This window comes from Notolepis coatsorum, assembly GCF_963971535.1.
Source record: "Notolepis coatsorum genome assembly, chromosome: 19".
Classification (NCBI taxonomy): Eukaryota; Metazoa; Chordata; class Actinopteri; order Aulopiformes; family Paralepididae; genus Notolepis; species Notolepis coatsorum.
The window spans coordinates 31,261,322-31,282,697 of record NC_140183.1 but is presented as its reverse complement, the minus strand read 5'-3'; the positions used below and the strand labels follow the sequence as shown (position 1 = coordinate 31,282,697).

The 21,376-nt window shown below is 41.6% G+C and overlaps 1 protein-coding gene across 1 annotated transcript in view; it reads right to left on the bottom strand.

Moving 5' to 3' along the window:
- The window catches only part of LOC311246441 (uncharacterized protein), a 191,953-nt gene extending 170,980 nt beyond the window's left edge, over positions 1–20,973 (bottom strand). Inside the window, exon 1 of the mRNA XM_084336596.1 lies at positions 20,709–20,973. The gene's annotated coding sequence lies outside the window, so the exon portion shown is untranslated. The remainder of the gene's footprint in view (positions 1–20,708) is intronic.
- Positions 20,974–21,376: the final 403 nt, after the last annotated feature.

Sequence of the window (21,376 nt, the reverse complement as noted above, 5' to 3'; positions counted from 1 at the left end):
CATTTCAAGTGTAAACAATAGATACAGCTAGCTACTACTGACATTATCACAATGACAATGTCAGTAGCCTAGCTATATCTATTATATTGTGATGAAATAGTAATGCATAATTTAGGCACCTTTAGTTTATAAAGGACAGTGTGTACTAGGGGTGGACGGTATAAACAGTATGAATTTGCACTACGGTATGGATTTTGATTATACCTTCATACCTTGTGACCGGTAGACTAGAGCAGCTAGTCACAGCAGTAGCAATGACGTGAACGTTACTTGACGATTCACTCAACGTTTGCAGTGGTCGTTGCATAGTGTTTAATTGTACTGAGTTTTTCTCCACTTGCTCACGGACCTTGTCATATAGTTTGGGCATTTCAATTTGGCTAAAGAGACTGAGAGGAGACTTGCTTTAGCGCAGCAACGGGCTAACGTTAGCCATTTTAAGATTAATTAATATACCGCGATATATACCGTTACCGTCTATGCTTCAGATTATACCGTGATATACATTTTAGACCATACCGTCCAGCCCTATTCTGTGTACGGACAATCATTTGCATCAAACAAATGGATGGGTGCACCAGATTTAGCAAGAAGCTATAATTTCCATCTATAGTATAGTCCTATGTACTATAACATTACATAGCTATTTAAGTTTATTTCGTTTATAAAGGACAGTGTGTGTACTGACAATCATTTGCATTAAACAAATGGATGGGTGCACCAGATTTAGCAAGAAGCTATCATTTCCATCTATAGTCCTATGTACTGTAACGTTACATAGCTATTTAATCACAATAGTGTCAGTGATTAGCCTCGCCCTCTAGCTGTATCTATTGTGATCACCAGGGATCATCGTTAGAGAGCTGGTGTGTTTTGGGAAGCACAGTGTTTTTCCGTGTTCTTGACATGGCTTTTGGAGAGTGATCTTCGCACATGTTTTTGCGGGTCGAGTCCACGGTACGTTGACAGAATTTGCAAAACACCTTATCGTCGGAGGCATAAAAGTCATTAGGATACTGCTCTGCTCTGAATTAAGGGCTTATTGCGGAATTTCTTAGCTTCTTGACGATGTTAACACCGACACAGCCAGACGCTTGGACACTGCTGCGTGTTGTGTGTAACATGCTGTAGCGGCCCCGGTCATGCTTTGCACCAAACGTTCCATCTCCTCCCGAAAACGGAATTTCAGTCCAGATTAGGCCAAATTCTGCAATATTCCACGTTTTAATCGATTCCATTTTTATTGGTCAATTCTGCGATTCCGTCCACAATTCCGTGAACGCGGATTTCATATGGCTCTATAGGGGTGTAACGGTACACAAAAACTACGGTACGTACCCCGGTTTTGAAGTCAAGGTTCAGTACGGGTTTTCGGTACAGTGGGGGAAAGTTTGGCTTTCCATGTTCCACTCAGGGGTGATGTAGTGTGCAGTAATGTAGTGTGCAGTAACTAATTGTACTGGTAGGGCTGTCAACGAATATTCTATATTGAAATTAATAAATCGATTGTAAAAAAACTAATTATTTATTATATAATTAAATAACAATTATATTAGATTGTGAAAAAAACAGCCCCCGGTTAGTGTTAGTGGTTAACATACCGTTGTATTCGTTCGGTACACAGCTGTTCGGTACGGTACACACTGAAACGGTTCAGTACGGATACGTGTACCTTTACACCCCTACCAGCTATTGTCACTTCCAGTACATAAAGTTGAAAGATATCATTAAAAATAAATCTGATCTCCATAACTTTCAAAACCGCACTCCTCCATTATTAATAAGAGAGATTAGGGCCACGGTTCTCAATATAATATTGTACCGTACAGCATCCATGGTTCAATACACAATTGTGAATTGCACATTTTTGGTTTTGCAATAAAATGTCATGTTCATGCGCTGTGTACTGAACTAATGCAATGGTACGTTAACCACTAACGGAACGCACGCGCATAACTTTTTTTTGCGTGCAGAATTTTATTAAAAACTTCCCAAAATATGTTTGTAACCCACTAAGGCTGTCCCCGAACCCTGTTTTTGGGATTCGAACATAGTCAGGGTTTTTCGAACGAACGTTCGAACTTTCGTTTTTAATAAAAAATAAAAAATAAAAATAAAGTAACAAAAATCTATTTTTTTTCTTTTTTACTATCCTCAAACTAAATCCTCAATTTGAATAAAGTGATTAATCTGATTAAATGAGTCTTTTTCTTTTATTAAATCAACTTTCCAGCCCCAGACCAGGGAGAAGCCCCAGCCCAACTAAATCAACTTTCTTTAATGAATATAACTAATCAGTTTCTTTTAATACTATAATATTAGTGTAGCCTAATCTTTATCTGCAACTGTGGAGAAAAAACCCATTGGTTTAAACAGAATTAATAGAAAAAAATACAATAAAATAAAATTAAGTGTTGTGAAAATAAAATCCAAACTTCAAATAACCACACTTTCGACCGTTTTCGGCTTGCCATTGCCCCGACTTTGTTTTTTAATCAAGTCAAATCCTAGGTAAGCGTATATTGTGCGTGTGAACGTTGACATGAAATTTATTTTTTTAATTTTTTTAACAGTACCGACAACAGTATCTCACGTGAATCGATACTCTGTAGTACCGACGTGTTTCGGTAAGTACCTTTAAAAGTACCGAATTCGGTGTGTATATATAAAGTGTGTGTGTTTTTGGCTAAAGTGGATAGAAAACACAGTACTCTGCAAAAGTCTTGGGCACCCAAGAGTTTTTATATAAATTGTCTTGCAGTAAAAAAATTATAATTTTTTTTAATTTGTGTATTAGTGTGTCAGACTACTGTTAGTACACATTTTTAAAACTTCATACATTTTTTTTTGAAAGCATCTTCATGGTTTAATGCAAACATGTTGCAGGGACTATTATAATCATCATATTGGCGTGACTGTATGATTGATTGATTGAATTGATTGAAAAGTTTATGAACAGATTGCAGAATGGGTACAGTACAGTACAGCTCAATACATACAATTGTTAAGGGAATGCAGACCAGAGAAAGACTTTCGTCTTGTTTACATCAGGGTCCCCCATTTTCAATTCATCATGACACACACGACATAGATAGACAGTAGTGCTACATCTATACATTTATGACATACCAGATTTGCAAATACAGTACTGTTTGTGACATAAAAAATACAGGCATGAGCGAGCATAGCAAGATATGGCAAGTGACAACAATGCATAAAGTTTACAGACAATCCATGCTGATTGATCTGCCATAAGCAAGTGAAAGTTTACAGACAATCCATGCTGATTGATCTGCCATAAGCAAGTGAAGATTACAGTCTGTTCTAACAAACCAAACTGCCATGTATTAAAGTTTACAGACAATCCATGCTGATTGATCTGCCATAAGTAGAGCTGCCGCGGTATTGATATTTTCCTTACCGCACGAATTTGCGAAATATTTCCTACCGCCGCGGTAATTACCGCACAGTGCGCAAAAAAAGAAAAAAAAAAAAAAAAGTTTGAATGCATTTTTTTTTTTTTTTTAGTAGTCTACTCTTATAGCCTGCCTCTAGTCTAATGGCGCTTTTCCACTGCATAGTACCTACTCGACTCGACCCGCTTTAGGCACCTGGTACTTCGTTCCTTTTCCACTGCAGCCAGGTACTACTACTCCGTTTGTCTCCGTGTGGGGAATGGGGATGCAGGCGGGGCCGCCGCCGCTCGCTTGTGTACACTGAAAGCTCCGTGGGCATAGATGTCCGAGGGCTTGCAGCAAGCCAGAGTTTAACACAGTTTCAATCAATCAATCAATAACAACATTAACCAGACTCTCGTTGCGTCTATTCTGCCAACGCTAACGTTACCTCTCATTGTGTATTCTACCAAGCAAACCCGGGTTTAACGTTACCTCTCTATATCGGCTGACTGTAGTATTAGGCTAATAACAACAACAAACTTAACACATCAGCGATCTTGTTGTGACACTAAACTCTCCGCTCGGTGGTAAATTGGGTTGATGTCGGTTTTGTTTCATCAATAAATAAGGCAGAATACACAGTGAATCCATTCTTTTTTGTTTATTGCACTTGGTTCTGTCGCAAACAAATCCTGAATGAAATGCATCCTTAGCGAGGCAGTAAAGATGGCGGCGCGGCGTTCTGTTTTCGTTCAGAGGCTACAAAGTGTGACGCGTCGAGTAGGGGGTATCTGCAGAGCCGCAGAGCCAGGCTGGACCAATAGGGTCGCTTGGAACCGAGTAGGGTATATCTGCAGAGCCGCAAGCCGCAAGCCAACTTTATTATTATGATAAAAAACAGCGGTGACGCGGTATTCAGCCTAACTCTGCGGTGAGCGTGATGCAACAGCGATACCGCGGTAATGCGGTTATCGCGGCAGCTCTAGCCATAAGCATAAGATTACAGTCTGTTCTAACAAACCAAACTGCTACAGCCAGGACACAGTTAACCTGGTTCTACTAACAGCCAGGACACAGTTAACCTGGTTCTACAGCCAGGACACAGTTAACCTGGTTCTACAAACAGCCAGGACACAGTTAACCTGGTTCTACTACAATGCTACAGCCAGGACACAGTTAACCTGGTTCTACAAACAGCCAGGACACAGTTAACCTGGTTCTACTACAATGCTACAGCCAGGACACAGTTAACCTGGTTCTACTAACAGCCAGGACACAGTTAACCTGGTTCTACTACAGCTACTACAGCCAGGACACAGTTAACCTGGTTCTACAACAGCCAGGACACAGTTAACCTGGTTCTACTACAGCCAGGACACAGTTAACCTGGTTCTACAATGCTACAGCCAGGACACAGTTAACCTGGTTCTACTACTACAGCCAGGACACAGTTAACCTGGTTCTACTAACAGCATAGTGTTTCACATTAGGATCTAGCATCCTAATAGGCTCTCTATTCAGTCATTAAAAAATGCACTAACCGACGGACATAAAAAAAAATACAGGCATGAGCGAGCATAGCAAATAATAAGAATAGTTTAAAATGATTCAGTTTAAAAATAGTCATCAGTAAGAAGTAAAAAGTGCAATAACCGACACATGAATTTGATAGGCAGTGTAAAAGAGTAGGCAGGGTAAGAATAAATACAAGTTGTGTCAGGATATCCCTGATGTTTCCTCTTGCCACTAGGTGGTAGCAGATATCTATCAGTGAAATGCCTGAGCAAAGAGATAGGTTTTAAGCTGTCTTTTAAAGATGTCTAGCGAGTTGGCTTCCCTGATGTTTTGGGGTAGTTTGTTCCATAATTTTGGGGCATAGTTGATAAAGGCTGCATTACCGATCCTCTTTTGACTGCTTCTGGGAGCCTCTAGTAGTCCAGCAGCTGATGATCGCAGTGTTCTTGCTGGTGTGTAATTTATTAGAGTGTTGGCGATGTAGCTAGGTCCCTGTCCATTTAGAGCTTTGTATGTAAGGAGAAGGACCTTAAAGTCAATTCTAAATGTTACAGGAAGCCAGTGTAAAGCGGCTAAGACTGGACTAATGTGCTCTCTCCTTTTGGTTCTAGTTAGCAGTCGGGCTGCAGAGTTTTGGATTAGCTGAAGCCTCTCTGTTTCTATTTGACATAGAAACTGTACATTGGAGGAGGTTGGGTAGGTGGGTGGGGTTGGCATCAAAGTGTTAAATCAAGCATTTTTAAGTGCTTTAGAGGAAATGTCAAAATATTGCAATATATATAGTGTATCGTGATATAGCCAAAAAATATCACGATATCATTTAGAGGCCATATCGCCCAGCCCTATATGTGACACAAAAATGCTGGGGTTTTTTGGCCGGTAAGAAATATGCTTGGTGGGTAGATTTTTCCCATCTACCCGCCACTGACCGGTAGGGATGGGTACCGAATTCGGTACTTTTGAGGTACCGAACCGAAACACGTCGGTACTACCGAGTATCGAATCAAGTGAGATACCAAAAAAAAAGAAAATTATTTTTTTACTTTTTTCTTTTCATGTCAACGTTCACACGCACAATATATGCTTACCTAGGATTTGACTTGATTCAACAACAAAGCAGTCGGAGCAATGACAAGCCGAAAACTGTCGAAATTGTAATTATTTGAAGTTTGGATTTTTTTTTACGACTGAAAAAAACTAGTTAGTTTTTGAGACTAAAGTACAGAAAAAAGGTAACGTTGGGTACCGGTATCGATTCACAGGTACCGGTATCGGTTCAAATGTGAAAGGTACCCATCCCTACTGGCCGGTGAGTAAAAAAGTACAGTTCGGGCCCTGGAGGGGGGATTACATTGCTTTCTGGGTAAAGTATGCATAGCAAGATAAATGACTCCAGTTTATTTGGGGGCCTGTATCTCAGGAATAAGTGTGTCATCACCAGCATGATTCATAAGACATAGATTGAAAAGTATCTGCCTGATTTGTACAAGTGATGGCTTATTTTGAAGTTATGAACCTGTACTTTCATATTATGTCAAACAAATTAAAATGTAAGATCCCCTAAAGGGCCCAGAATCAGTGGGGGAGGGGGGTCACAATCACAAAATAGCTCCGACCTCAGAAAAAGCATACACCAGTGGGCATGGGGGCGGTAGGCAATTAATTTACTTAGTGGATGCCTGAACACAGAATGACACCGGTATCACAGACTACCGCGGCAAGCCTAGGTGGAACTAAGTATAACTTAATAAAATAATAATATTTAATAATAAATAATAAATATTTGTTTCCTATTGTACCAAACTCGTACCGAACCGTGCCCCCAAAACGAGGTATGTGCCGAACCGTGGCTTCGGTATACTGTTACACCCCTACTAGTTTCTATGCATTGTATTTCACTTCCAATTGGCTGTGTGTGTGTCCACGCTCTGAGATGAGGAAACCCCTCCCTGAGAGTAAATATCCAATCGCTGTGCGCAGACGTGGAGTCAGATGTCACACAACATTGGAACATGGCGATATGGAGTCGAGAGGCAGCAGTGTGGGAACATTTCGGTTTTGGCATTGAATACAATGACGAGGGAATGAAAACAGTTTGTAAATGAAAAATTACTAAGCATTGCTTCACACGTGTCGCCTACGTAAATTGAAACACTTGAGCTTGAATATGAGCTCACATCTGTGCCACCACCACCCAGCAATATCACTGTCTGGAAGCAGGACAGTCAAACAGGTAAGAACAACGTCAGTGAAAAAACAGCAGTCTCGCTGATGCCTTCCAACAAGCCTAAAACACAAGAAAATAGAGCACACATGATATGTACATAATATAGCCCTACATGAGCATCCTAGGGGTGTAACCAGGGAGCGAAATTAACTTTTTGACTCACCGGCCAGTGGCGGGTAGATGGGAAGAGTCTACCCGCCAAGCATATTTCTTACCTGCCAACATTTTTTTGATTAAAAAAAAAATATATATATATTTTATATAAAAAGATTTTTTTTAATAAAATATATATTATATAATCATACTTGTAGTTGTATTATCTGCGAGACATCGCCACCACGCAATAAGTTAAAATGCTTGCTATCTGCAAACAGCTCCACTGTCTGTGTGTATACTTGAGTAGCCTCCAGCTCCAGCAAGGATTCTCCGGCCCTGCAGCTAGACCCTACATTCAGCATGCAAGGATTCTCCGGCGATGCAGCTGGACCTATTTATAACGTTACCGTTCTTTTGTCAAATCACATTCAACATGCCCTCAGCTAGAATACGCATTCAATCAATGTTATAAGACATTGATATCAGGAGCTATCTGTAGCTACTGCTAGCCCGGTAGATAACGTTAAGACAATTTAGTTTACTGGGACAGATGGATCAACGTGAGCTAGCTAAGCTAGCTAACGAGGGACCGGAGGTATTATGCACTCGAGTAGACTATTGCTGGAGCATTTGTTGATATCAGCAGCTATCAGTAGCTAGCCAGCTAGATACCGTTAGACAATGCCTCGTCATGTATTAAACTAAAAGTGAAAAGTGAAAGGTCATTGTTTAAACAGTAACGTTAGCTCTTGGAGGTCCGATATAGACTAGAGCAGATGGAAGTAAACAAGCCAAATGATAGCTTCCGATTGGTCATTTGCTTTTTTTCCTCATGAAACCAGTCACGTCACTCTACTGTGATTGGACCTAGTGCGATGTGGGACTTGTAGTTTTTTAACGATCTCGCGGCGGAGAAAAAAAAGACGAGCGGCTATAATCTGTACTCGCACAAGAGTATCGTTATGAAGTTATGAACTACACGTCTACACGCCACACGGCGGGCAGCCCTCTAAGTGTCATGCGCCAAAGGTAAAAACAGCCCGCCCCTGGCGGGCGGCGGGCTTTAGTTTCGGTCCCTGGGTGTAACGGTACATGTATTCATACTGAACCGTTTCGGTATGGGACTTTCGGTTCAGTACGCGTGGTGTACTGAACGAATGCAACGTTTCTTTAACCACATGCAGAAAAAAAGGTTTTGTGTGAGGAACTTAATTAAAGACTCCAAGTTCCCCCCCTTCCCAAAATATAACTTGCGCAAAGGGCTGGATGCTGTTCGTTCAGCCCACGCACACCACAGATGACCTGTAATTTAGCATAGCCTGGCCCTCATAGTATGGTAAACGCAAACAAGCCAGAAGATCCTACCAGGCATGCTCCTTTCTCTGTGTGTGCGTTTGGAAAGACCAGATGAAGTATACCGGTAGTACCGTATATTTTAATAGTAAATGTACTGAGGATGGACAGATAATGTTGATATTTAAACATAAAAAATATAATACATATTAAATGTATTCATGATCATCATGTAACAAAACAATTGCAGGAATGGTTTGGGAGAGGAAGGGGTTTTAGGTTGCATGTTGTGAGTTCCAAAAAAAATTACTTAAAGTTTAAAGCTAAATATATCAAAACGTGGCACTTTACAGTGAACAGGAGGTGTATTTGTATTAAAAACAATAGATTGTTTTTCATTTAAATGTCTGGAAGAGCTCAAAAATTAAAATGTCAAATGATAATTTCCATTGCCATTTTTTGTTGTTGATCTAAATGTTACTGATTGTGTTAAATGGGCATATAATATCGTCGCATATCGAGCGCAGGCACCTGAATCGAATCGTATCAGACTGTGATATCGGAAAATATCATATCGTTGTCCAAAGAATCGATATCGTATCGTGATGAAACTGGTGATTCCCACCCCTATGAATTACAGTAGCAATGGACAAAGACAGGTGGATCTGACAAAAGCTACATGCCGGCATTGTTCAACTGAGATCGGGTAGGTCACTGGCTGAGCGAGATCAAATTAATGAAAGTTTAGGGCAGAACAGACATTCATACACAGCAACGCGCCTCTGAACAAGGTGAGATAAACATGAAACGATTGGAATTTGATTTTGCTTAACACATTCCCGGCCATTAGATTAGACTGGCCCCACTCTAGGACGCCAGCTTTTCATTACAACTTTTCACTGTGCGTCACGTTGTTTGTAGATATAAAGAAATAACTTTTTCATCAATACGTTCCCATTTTATACCATGATGAATATGAGCGTTATATGGGAATGGTCTGGGATCATTCCTGCAAAGCTAGTTATAAAGGCGCTAAGATAATAAAGTTAAATCGATGGCGTTTCGGCCCTACACAAGCTACAGTTAAAAATCAAAATGCATATGATCAGTATCATGTTCCACCATGAATGCATGAAAGGGGGGGGGGGGGGGGGGGGGGGAAGTCGTTTCTGATTATTGATTAATTACCAATAACGGCATTCGTTATTACAACAACATACGCTGATCAGGGGAATGGCTATGAGAACAAGGCCCGATCAGGCTGAAATTGACATCAAATCGCTCTTACCTATGGCCGGTTGGATTCCAAAAAGAATTTCCCAGTTATTTGATCGCCATCTGGTAGATCGATGTCCATTGGCTGATGCTATATTCCTTTACTGCATACTGAATTCGGCATCGCAAAAAGTATTCCAGGCGATCGGGTGAAGCCCTCGCTTCAGGATAACAGAAAAGTCCGCCCGGAGCGAAAATAATGTGACACCAAGTCTGCAACAAGGATTACTGCATTCTTTTTTTTTTTTATCTACTTTTTCTCCCCATTTTCTATTTTTTTTTCTCCCATCCCAATTTCGTATTATCCAATTCTACCCTCCCCTGTCTCAAACGTTGTTAGACCATGCCTCCCACTGGTCGGCTGCAATGTGGACGAAGCCTTGCATCACCTGTCCTAGGGCTGGGCGATATGGAAAAAAATCATATTGCGATAACGATATGATAATGTTATCATATTTCTCGATATCGATAATTATCGAATTGTTATAAGTATTAAAAAAAATAAAAAAATATTTTTTTAACAACAGATGTATGTTTATTTTGCAGCAATTCTTTGTCATTGCCGCCATCTTTAGTGTTACATCCCCTCACACTCCAGTTCGCGTGTAGCTTATTCCCAGCGGAAGAATGCGTCGCGTTTCTCTGATTGGCCATGTGACCGCGCAGGGTACAAAATAGTCACACGCCCAGCGCCACAGGCTTGTAGATTTAATGTTTGGCCGTCATAAATTAAAGCCTGGGCGCCATCTGGCGACCAACAAAATCCACTGCATGCGTCGGCATTAATATGATGCGGGGAGTAGCCTCCAGCTGGAGGGAGAAATGTCGTGGGAGCGGGCGAAAGTTGCCCAATCTGGAACAATCTCCGGGGCTGCAGCTGGACCCTATTGGATGCGGGCGTGGTGAGTTGAAACGAAAGTGAAACTGTGTGTGTGTGTGTGTGTCACGTCTCACGTGTCCGTTCTAATGTTTACAAACAATGAACCTTTAAATGTAAATGAGATGCGCTCTGCTCACGAGATCAAGTTTGTAACATGAGACGCACACGAGGTCTGTCTTCATCCGTTCTTTAGCCTACAAAAAAAACCTGCAATCGTGTTTTTGATTGTGCTCTGATATTTAATTTTGCATTTGATTTGACCAAATATGTGGAGGCATATTTTGTACCCTGGTTATTTCGCGTTTGTAACGTCATAACATCAGTGGAGGCTGCTGACTGATTAATAATAAGCTCTCTTTATTTCGCGGAGCATAATGTGATTTCGCGTTTGTAACGTCATAACATCAGTGGAGGCTACTGACTGATTAATAATAAGCTCTCTTTATTTCGCGGAGCATAATGTATAATGTTATTTCGCGTTTGTAACGTCATAACATCAGTGGAGGCTGCTGACTATGATGCTATGATAATGTTGACTATGATTAACTCGTAACGTCATAAACCAACTACCAGATTCACTCGTCACTGTACATCAGTGGAGGCTGCGTAACTGACTAACTGATTAACTAGAAACTGCACATTGAGGGGGTTTGAATCACGCTACATCAGTGGAGGCTGCTGACCAGATTATTATTATATTATATTAGGGGTGGACGGTATTATTATTATTATCTATTATTATATTATTATTCCATACAAGGCTGGATGCATTACAGACTCCGCTAACATCCCTTGTTGCTTTGTAGGTGGCAAGTATGGATTTGTTTATCTTGTTTGAAGTTGTTTTAATATGTTCTTTAATTCTTTTGCTTCCATATTGTAAATAAATTCGCAATAAATTATTTGCATTTAAAACTATTAACGCTGACTCATTCCTTCAGTCTAGGGCTGGGCGATAAAACGATAACGATAACTATCGCGATAAATTATTTCCTCGAAATAAACATGAAACGTGGTCGCAAAGTTTCGATATATCGATTTTCCAAGCTTGGCTCCGTTCAGCCTCGGCTCAGCTCACTCACTAACAACAACCAACGTTACGTGATGACGTGTTTACGCACAACAGCTAACAACCAATCAGTGAAGGAGATGGCCGAGAGCGAAATATACCCGGAAGGAGGTAGGACTCACTCAACAAGGCTTGCTAGGCTAATTAGCTTGCACGCCGATGTTTTATATATTTACGTGCCGAGTATGTGTGTGACGTGAATTCTGAGGCCACGTTTATAGTAGTGGGGATATACAGTGGACGTCGTTTCAATATATTGTGGCGGAAGAGAGTATTTTAGTGTAATATTTAGCACATTGTCATGGAATACAGCGCTTAGATACTACAGGCTTGCTAGGCTAATTAGCTTGCACGGCGACGTTTTATATATTTACGTGCCGAGTATGTGTGTGTTTTGAATTCTGAGGCCACGTTTATAGTAGTGTGGGGTATACAGTTCGTTTCAATATATTGTGGCGGAAGAGAGTATTTTAGTGTCATATTTATTGTCATGAGATACTCCGCTTGCTTAACGTGTAACGTGCGCGGACTGATGACGACATCAACTCGACTTGAGACATTCGCAGCAGCATAAGAAGTTAATTAAACTTGACGGACATTATATCGACGATAATTATCGATATCGAATTATATGAAAATAATTTTATAATTTTATCGCGATAACGTTTTTGGTCATATCGCCCAGCCCTACTTCAGTCCACTCAAAATTATGCTAATATTCCTTATGTTGTTTATGATATTAATTGAAAATAGCATACGAGAGTATTATATAGTAATAATAACACATGGCGATATACTAAAAAGCTATTTATAATTTTTGGCTGGTAAAAAATCTGGATGGCTGGTAGTTTTTAAAATCTACCAGCCTAATGGCTGGTAAGTCAAAAAGTTAAGTTTGTTCCCTGTGACCGCGGCAGCGCGAGAGAGCAGCAGTGCGGAAATAGGCTGCATCCTCCACGTCAAGAAAGACAGAGGCATTCTCTGTGACAAACCCTAACCTTAACCAACTCCGAAATAATGCCTAACGTTAACCCTCCCTAACAAACTCCGAAAGAATGCCTAACCTTAACTTAACCCTAACCTTAACCAACTCCGAAAGAATGCCTAACCTTAACCCTCCCTAACTTAACCCTAACCTTAACCAACTCCGAAATAATGCCTAACCTTAACCAGCGGAAGAATGCACGTTTATAGCGTAAAAAATTAAAAAAAAATAAAAATTGAAGTGATTCGAACTTGTGACCAACCGCACCGCAGGCTCCACAGCACGGCGGCATACCAGTTGAGCTAAGCGTCGAATGAAAAACATCAGGGATTACGGCTACATAATGCCGCAAGCTCTGCTGCTCCGCGGCAGAGCTCCACTCTGCCGCTCCGCTCTGCGGCTGCCGCGCTGCCGCGGGGCGTGTCGCAGCCAATCAGGGAAAACGCGGAAGCACTCGGCAGCACTCTTCCGCTGGGAATAAAGAATAGGCCTCCAGTTCTCAGGCTGCAGCTGGTTTAAAAGCGAAAGTAAACCGGCTTCTCTGCTGGCTGTGGCTCCAGGGGAGTTGAACAGTTCTGGCTCTGCTAGTTTATTTTCGATCTTTTGGCGCTTTTTTGGTGGACAAACCACCGCACATGTGCACCGTGACTCGTGACTGGAGTCTAGTTCTGCTAGCACACATAGCCTACTGTGTACAGACGGTTTCAAACTGTATTTTAAATTAGAAAGCAAACAAAATAAATGGACAAGAGAAAAATAAATCTCAATTTGGTCAGTATTGTCATTTGGACAAGCAAAGCCATTACTTTAAGTTGCAGGCAAGAAAGACAAGTCCGTCCACTGTCTCTGGTTTTAAAACTGCCCTGTTGCAGGTCAAAAAAAAAAAGAAAAAAAATATATATATATATTTATAGTTATCGTTATATCGCCCAGCCCTAACGTGTCCCCTCCGGTACACGAGGAGGCAGCCGTCGCATCTTTTCACCTGCACAGCGCGATCTCTCAGTGGCGAGGAGTAACGCGTGGGAGGCTTACGCTGCGCCCCCGATACTTCCTGATTCTGCTGTACAGGCGCACCAACCGACCTGTAGGAGTCGCTGTCCACAACGTCCGATCCCCACCCACCGGCTTTCCCACCCCCTAATACTGCCAATTGTATTAGTATGAACGACTAGCCAAGCCGGAAGCAACGCCGAGAGCTGGGCTCGAACCCAGCATCTCCTGCGTTAGTGGCGAGCGCCTTGCCCACTGCGCCACTTAGCTTAGGGCTGGGCGATATGGCCTAAATATGATATCACGATATTTTCTGACCTTTCGGCGATACACGATACGCATCACGATGTTTTTATTTTTTCCCCCAAACAATTCATTATGAGGCTTACCCAGACAGTATTTGAGTTTGCAAGCTAACATTAAAGACAAAATAAAATACCCATGCATTTAACATTTTTATATTATATATTAGATTTAGATTATTGGATTATTAGATTATATATTGCATATTTTTAGCAATGAGATATTATATGATTTAGATATGAAATATGATGAATTGAAAATGGGGGACCCTGATGTAAACAAGACGAAAGTCTTTCTCTGGTCTGCATCCTCCAGTCCACTGTTGATTGTTGTTGTATTGAGCTGTACTGTATTGTACCTATGCTGCAATCTGTTAATAACGTTTATATTCATTCAGTCGGCAAACAGAATCATTTTGATTGACAGTCGCGTCTGCCAATTACGTCACATCGCTTGCACCCGCCCTGCTGTTCTTAGCACCAATCGGCAAGCGCGTATTAATTTTTTACTTCCGCTATTGGAGAGCTCAATGAAAACAACAATGGCAGCGGTAGCTCGCCGCGGCCGACGTTTAGCTTTTAGCTCTGCAGAATGACTAAACGACTGGAGGCATAATGATTTTACTGCAACGGATGTTATAATAAAAGCCTTTCCATACATCTGTCTGATTGAAAACGTTATTAACAGACCGCAGAATGGGCACAACGGAGTCAGCACGGGCTGAGATATGAACGGCTAATGCTTGCTATATCTAGGTCGACCTCGGTCGTTGCTATGTAAATACGCTGATGTTATTGAAAGTGTAACTATATAACGTCAATGCCACAAAACGAATGCCTTTGTTATCATAAGTAGTAACTTTTGATGCAGTAGTGTGTGTGTGGGGCGGCGGCGGCGCTGTTCAAAAGTTTCAACGTGTGGACCAGATTGACGCGACACAAGCCTCTTGGGCAAAACATCACGATATCCACGATACGTTTAAAAAGTGTATCGTTAATGAACTGTACCCGATATTTATATAATATCGTCATATCGCCCAGCCCTAACTTAGCTGCCCCGGATTACTGCATTCTCAAGACAGCGCCAATACCAGGATCTGGCCGGTACTGCACTTTCCGAGTCTCAATATGCCTTTTCCAGCCAAAATACAGCTCTGAGACAGTGAATAGGATATTAAAATCAAATAAAAATAAAAATCTAGTTAAAAACGTATATGTACGTGATTGGCCGTCAAGCGCTGGCTCCAGGGGAGGAAATTAGGCCACTTTACTCGCCAATTGCGAGTATTTTTTACGTTTGGCGAGTAATTCATGAAGAGCACTCGCCAGTCTGGCGAGTACTAGTAATTACAAAACAAAACAAAAAAATCATTCTGCAATCTGCTGATTCGCTCACTGACACAAACCGAACTCTGACTCCCCCCTTGATTCCTCCCATTTGCGCCACATAATAATCAGACCATAACCAATGAACATCATCGTTGTACAGATGCGCTCTAAGCTCCTCCAATGAACACTCGTTTTCTAGAAGATGACGCCCATCTAGGGGAAGTGGACATACCACTGCGCGCAGACCTACTAACTCCTGCCACCGGCAGCCGGCTTGACAACGTAGACAAACTTACAAAAACACATGAGTGGATGAAAATAATTGCATGTAGAGTCGTCGCTTTCGGATATCGGTGCGGTCTGACATGGGGGCGAACAACAGCACGCGACGCGTCTCCTTCGAGTCGGATGAGAATGACAAGTCAACCAGCCGGCAAATTAGCCGGCTAGCTACCTAGCATGTAACAAGCTACCATAACGCGCATTCAACATAGTGGACGACTATACTGAGCGGCTTTGCTTAAATGCAGCCGAGTGACATTTTATTATTACCGGGTTTCCCAGCATATCACCACTCGCCCATATGCCCTTCACAACGGTGATGTTGTCATATTTGGCATTCAGAACACACCTGCTGAACCCCTAGCGTTGTCGATTCGGTTCCAATGTATTGTCATCTTACAGCACAAGTACAGTACAACCAGAATACATTTGGCATACAACCAGAGTGCAAATGTAACAAGTCAAGTTCAAGTTGTTTTATTTAGCTATTACATTACAGTGAAATGCTTGGTTCTTTCACTGCCCAACCCAGTATTGATTGATTGATTGAAAACTTTATTAACATATTGCAGAATGGGTACAATACAGTACAGCTCAATACACACAATTGTTAAGGGGATGCAGACCAGAGAAGGACTTTAGTCTTGTTTACATCAGGGTCCCCCATTTTCAATTCATCATTCAGTATAACCTAGACCAGCCCAACCCAGCATCTTTCACTGCCCAGTTCAGCCCAACCCAGTCCAGAATAGTTCCCTCTTTCATGTTAATATGTGATTTAATGATGTAATATTTTGAAGAGTAGAGACAGTGTGATTAATTTACTATGATTGAAAATCAATTTAGACGAAGACGTACAAAGAAGTAATTATCACAATTAGCGATTTTTTTTGTCTGGTAAAAAATCTATTTGGCTGGTAAAAAAAATCAGATACCCGCCAGTTGGCTGGTAAGCCAAAAAGTTAGTTTCCTCCCCTGGCTGGCTCCCAATCACGTATATAGGTGAATGGCCGGGAATGTGTTAATGTAGAGATCGGATCGGGACATCCCTAGTGAATTCTCAGTAAAGGTAGACAGGACCCTTTATGCCAAGTTCAGACTACACAACTATAGCCCTGATTTGCACTCAGACATTGAAGATTTCCGACAAACACTAAAACAGAGGCAACTCCGTGTTCACTCTGTGTGAATTGTTCCAAGAAGCAACCAGTGACTCGCTGATGTGACCCTGCCGTGTTATTAGAGTGTCTATTAGTTGTCATTTTAAAAAGGGGATGGGCAGAGATCTGAGAAATAGCCTACTATAAAGCCCATGGGAAACATGAGACCCGGACAAGGGGTGTAACGATGCATCGAAATGCATCGATCCTAATGTGACGATTTGAAAATGTTAGAATCTATTATAATCTGGGACATTTCTTTCTTTCTTTCTTTTAATAAGAATTCATTGGTGTTTTTTTTGTATTGTTTTTATTGACCTATAGTCCATTCATGCTGAGTGAATCAGTTCCCCCAACCACATTTGTGTATTAAAATCTTTTTGGGGAATTAACTGGAAAATGTATCGAATCGTGGTCAAATAAAGAGATTTCATGATGCATTGAAGAATCGTAATCGAATTTAATCGTTGCGAGGTCGCATCGTTACACCCCTACGGACAAGGAAAGAATGAGGCTGAAAGCTTGCGCTTTACCGCTAAATATTGTGCTTTCTCCAGGGCATTCCTCTGACCAAACAAATACTTCCATGATATCACTTCTCTCACGTGTGTTTATGACAAAACGTAGTTTGGAGACCAGACAGACTTGTCTGGGATTCCTCCTGGTGAAAGATCTTGTAATGTCTACTCTAAACCGCTGTCACTCGGTATTTAGTCACGTAGTGTGAAACAACGAAAATCTACAATTACAAGACAGAGTTGTGTTGTGTGAACAGCACAGTGCGCTGCCAAATTGTCAAATCATGTAAACTTACAATACAATAACTTGACAACACATAGTAGCTGCAGCTATTTGGTTTGGGACACGTGAATATTAAAGGCAACCAACTTGTGTTCGGCTTTTCTCTGATTGGCCGCGCCCCTCCCCGCAGGCAAGCGGCAGTCGTCCCACGTCCCAAATGAAATCCAAGGAGCAAGCGAGCGGCAGCGCGGGCAACCAACTTGTGTACCAACGCACTTGTGTTGGGCTGCTGTTCCAACGCACTTGTGTTGGGCTGCTGTTCCAACCAACTTGTGTTCAGCTGCGGTAGCAGTGGAGCGCTATGAAATGCGCTGAACTAGAAAGCGTAACGTTATTATGTTTTGCGTTTTATTATGTTTCGCGTTTTTAACAACCAACTACCAGATTCACTCGTGTATAAACAAAGCCCATACAGTTATGAAATGCGCTGAACTAGAAAGCGTAACGTTATTATGTTTCGCGTTTTTAACAACCAACTACCAGATTCACTCGTGTATAAACAAAGCCCATACAGTTATGAAATGCGCTGAACTAGAAAGCGTAACGTTATTATGTTTCGCGTTCCATTGATTAACGCCATTACCTGCTGTGCTGTAGGAAGCAGAGGTGCAGTAAGTTACAGTAGGTGTAGGTTACATGTTTAATCAAAGCCCATACAATTTTTTAGATGAATGATTGTGGATATATAGAAAACACATCATTATGATATTGTCAGATGGCGCAAAATACAATGGTGAGTGAGAAATATATCTCCAGTGATAAAACCCAGTGCTCTATGTCTATGATACACAGCGTGGATGGGCTTTCAGAGGGAGAGGCATGACTTCGCGACAGCCATATTAGACACTCACTGTACATCAGTGTGGAACTGTAACGTTATATGTTATTTCGCCCGTGGAGGCTGCTGAGCCTGAAGCGCCAGCAGGGCGACGCGGTGGTTTATCCCCGGCTTCCAGGGAACAAAATTAACTTTTTGACTTACCAGCCATTTGGCTGGTAGATTTTAAAAACTACCAGCCAGGCAGATTTTTTACCAGCCAAAAATTTTAAATAGCTTTTTAGTATATCGCCATGTGTATTTATTACTATATAATACTCTCATATGCTATTTTCAATTAATATCATAAACATCATAAGGAATATTAGCATAATTTTTAGTGGACTGAAGGAATGAGTCAGCGTTAATAGTTTTAAATGCAAATAATTTATTGAAACATAGAAGTGGGGTCGGGGACACACACACTGTTTCAACTCACCACCCCCGCATCATATTGTAGTCTAGTCTGTCTTCAAACTTCCACTCCTCTCGAAACCTTTTTATATTTGAATATCAACATTATCTGTGCATCCTCAGTAATCCTCAGTTTACTACAATATACTCCTCTCCTGAGTCCTGACTAGTGACTTCATTGTCTTTCCAAACGCACGCACACACACAGAGAAAGGGAGAGTGCCCCCCCCCCCCCCCCCATTTCCCTTTCCCCAGTCCACACTGTCTGCTGTTCTCTATGGCTCTGCCGCTGATCAGGATTAGCTTGTTAGCTTACGCTAACATAACGTTCATTTCGGGCGATGTGGGCATAAAGGAATGGCGACGATGCAATGCATGTTAGATGCATTTGACCCGTTGTGAGAAGAAGAAAAAACCACAGACTTATTTCGGCTCGCAAAATAGGCGCACTGCTGTGTAGCTCTGCTCTCAGGGAACAAACTTAACTTTTTGACTTACCAGCCATTTGGCTGGTAGATTTTCAAAACTACCAGCCAGGCAGATTTTTTACCAGCCATTGGCGGTTGGCTGGTACTTATTTTGTTCCCTGCCGGCTTCCGTGCGCCGCCCGCGGCTTGACTCGGTTCAGCTCCAGCAGCAGCAGTGGCCGTTCCTCCGTTGTACTAGAAGCCCTTCAATGACAGCGCTCTCATATTTTGCGAATGCATAAACTATATCTTAAATTATGGCTATGTGTCTAATATGGCTGTCGCTTATCAATGACTTCGCGACAGCCATATTAGACACATCGCCATAATTTAAGATATAGTTTATGCATTCGCAAATATGAGAGCTCTGTCATTGAAGTGGGTGGTGGCAGCATTACTAACAGTAGCGATTTTTATTGTTTTGTGATGACCAAACATAATCCCAACATAGATAGGAGGTGTACTGTATGTCAAATGTCGGTCATGTGGTGGAAGAGTTTAGTACAGTCACACAACAGAACACCGCTGTAGTACAGTCACACAACAGAACACCGCTGGTTCGACCAGCGCTTCTGCCGCGTCTCTCTTGCCGCAAGGGCGTGTGCTAGTGGATTGATTGGTGTGGCCAATCAGAGAAACGCTGAACGGCTCCGTGCTGACTACATGCTGTTGTCGGCGCGTTTTTTAGCGGTTCTCCAAAACGCAAACACAATTTAGCGTTTCAGCCGTATCCACAAAAAAACGCATTTCTGTGTAATAGGGACATGAAACGTATTCAAAAACGTATAAAAAAAACGCCACAAAAACACTAGTCTAACCATGGCCTTACAGTGCTGGCAGAGATCAAACAGCAATGGATATAAGCGTGGCAGAGAATGGGTTAAGGGGATGCAGACCAGAGACTTTCGTCTTGTTTACATCAGGGTCCCCCATTTTCAATTCATAATGATTGTGTACCTGTATTGCACTTTAAGGAATGTAATAAAGATCCCAAAGGAGTATTCAGGCCGGACTTTACATTATTACACTAGCAAAGCATAGTTGTACATATAACTTACAGTCGGGAATCAGCCAGGCTAGAGGCAGCCACGTTGGAAGATATTACTAAACGTACAGTACACAAACATTTCGTGCAAGGCCTCTAAATATGTTGGCACAGTCACAGATCATAGCTAGCTAGCCAGAAAACATTGCAATACTCATCAGCTACAGTAACTCATCAACACAAAACATCACTAACAAAACAACGTAAACAATAACGTTATGTAACGTAACGTTGGGTTACATCACCCTGCCGTTAATAAACAACACAGCTAACGTTAAATGCTAACACAGCGGGCTAACATTTGCGTTCAAATAGCATTAGAGTTGAGCGAACATCAGCAGCTATGTGGATGACAGTTACCTGTAGGACGGTGCGAGCAGGAGAAACTGTTCCGTTGTTCGCGGCTTCACCGCTTTTCGGTTTCTCTTTAGCTAACTAAAGCTGCTGTTGAGCTGCTTAAATTTTAATGAAAAGTTTGATACAAAACCCCTCATGCTAAGTAAGTTAGCTAGGTTTGCTAACGTTGGTCTGACTGTTAGCATTACACGATGATGTGGTAGGGGTTGTAGTAATTCATCCTATGCATGCACCGTTGCATGCCTAAGTCTTAACGTTTACGTATATATTTAAACGAGGTCAAGAGAGTACAAAGAAAAAAAGCTGCCTTCAAAACATCTAATTACTCTTCTTCTTGTTTTTTTTAACAGCTATTCGCATCCGATTTAAATGTGCATTACCGCCACCTGCTGCCCTGGAGTGTTGGACCAGAGCATCTATCTCTGTGATTTTTTGTTTGATTGAAAATGTTATTAACAGATTGCAGAATGGGTACAATACAGTACAGCTCAATACACACAATTGTTAAGGGGATGCAGACCAGAGAAAGACTTTCGTATTGTTTACATCAGGACAGGGTCCCCCATTATTTATTCATCATAACATATGACACATACTAGCCTAGCTTAGTGTCAGTCACTGGAAGTAGGTTCCTCCATTAGCCTATGTTCCCAACGTCTTCCTACTCCTAC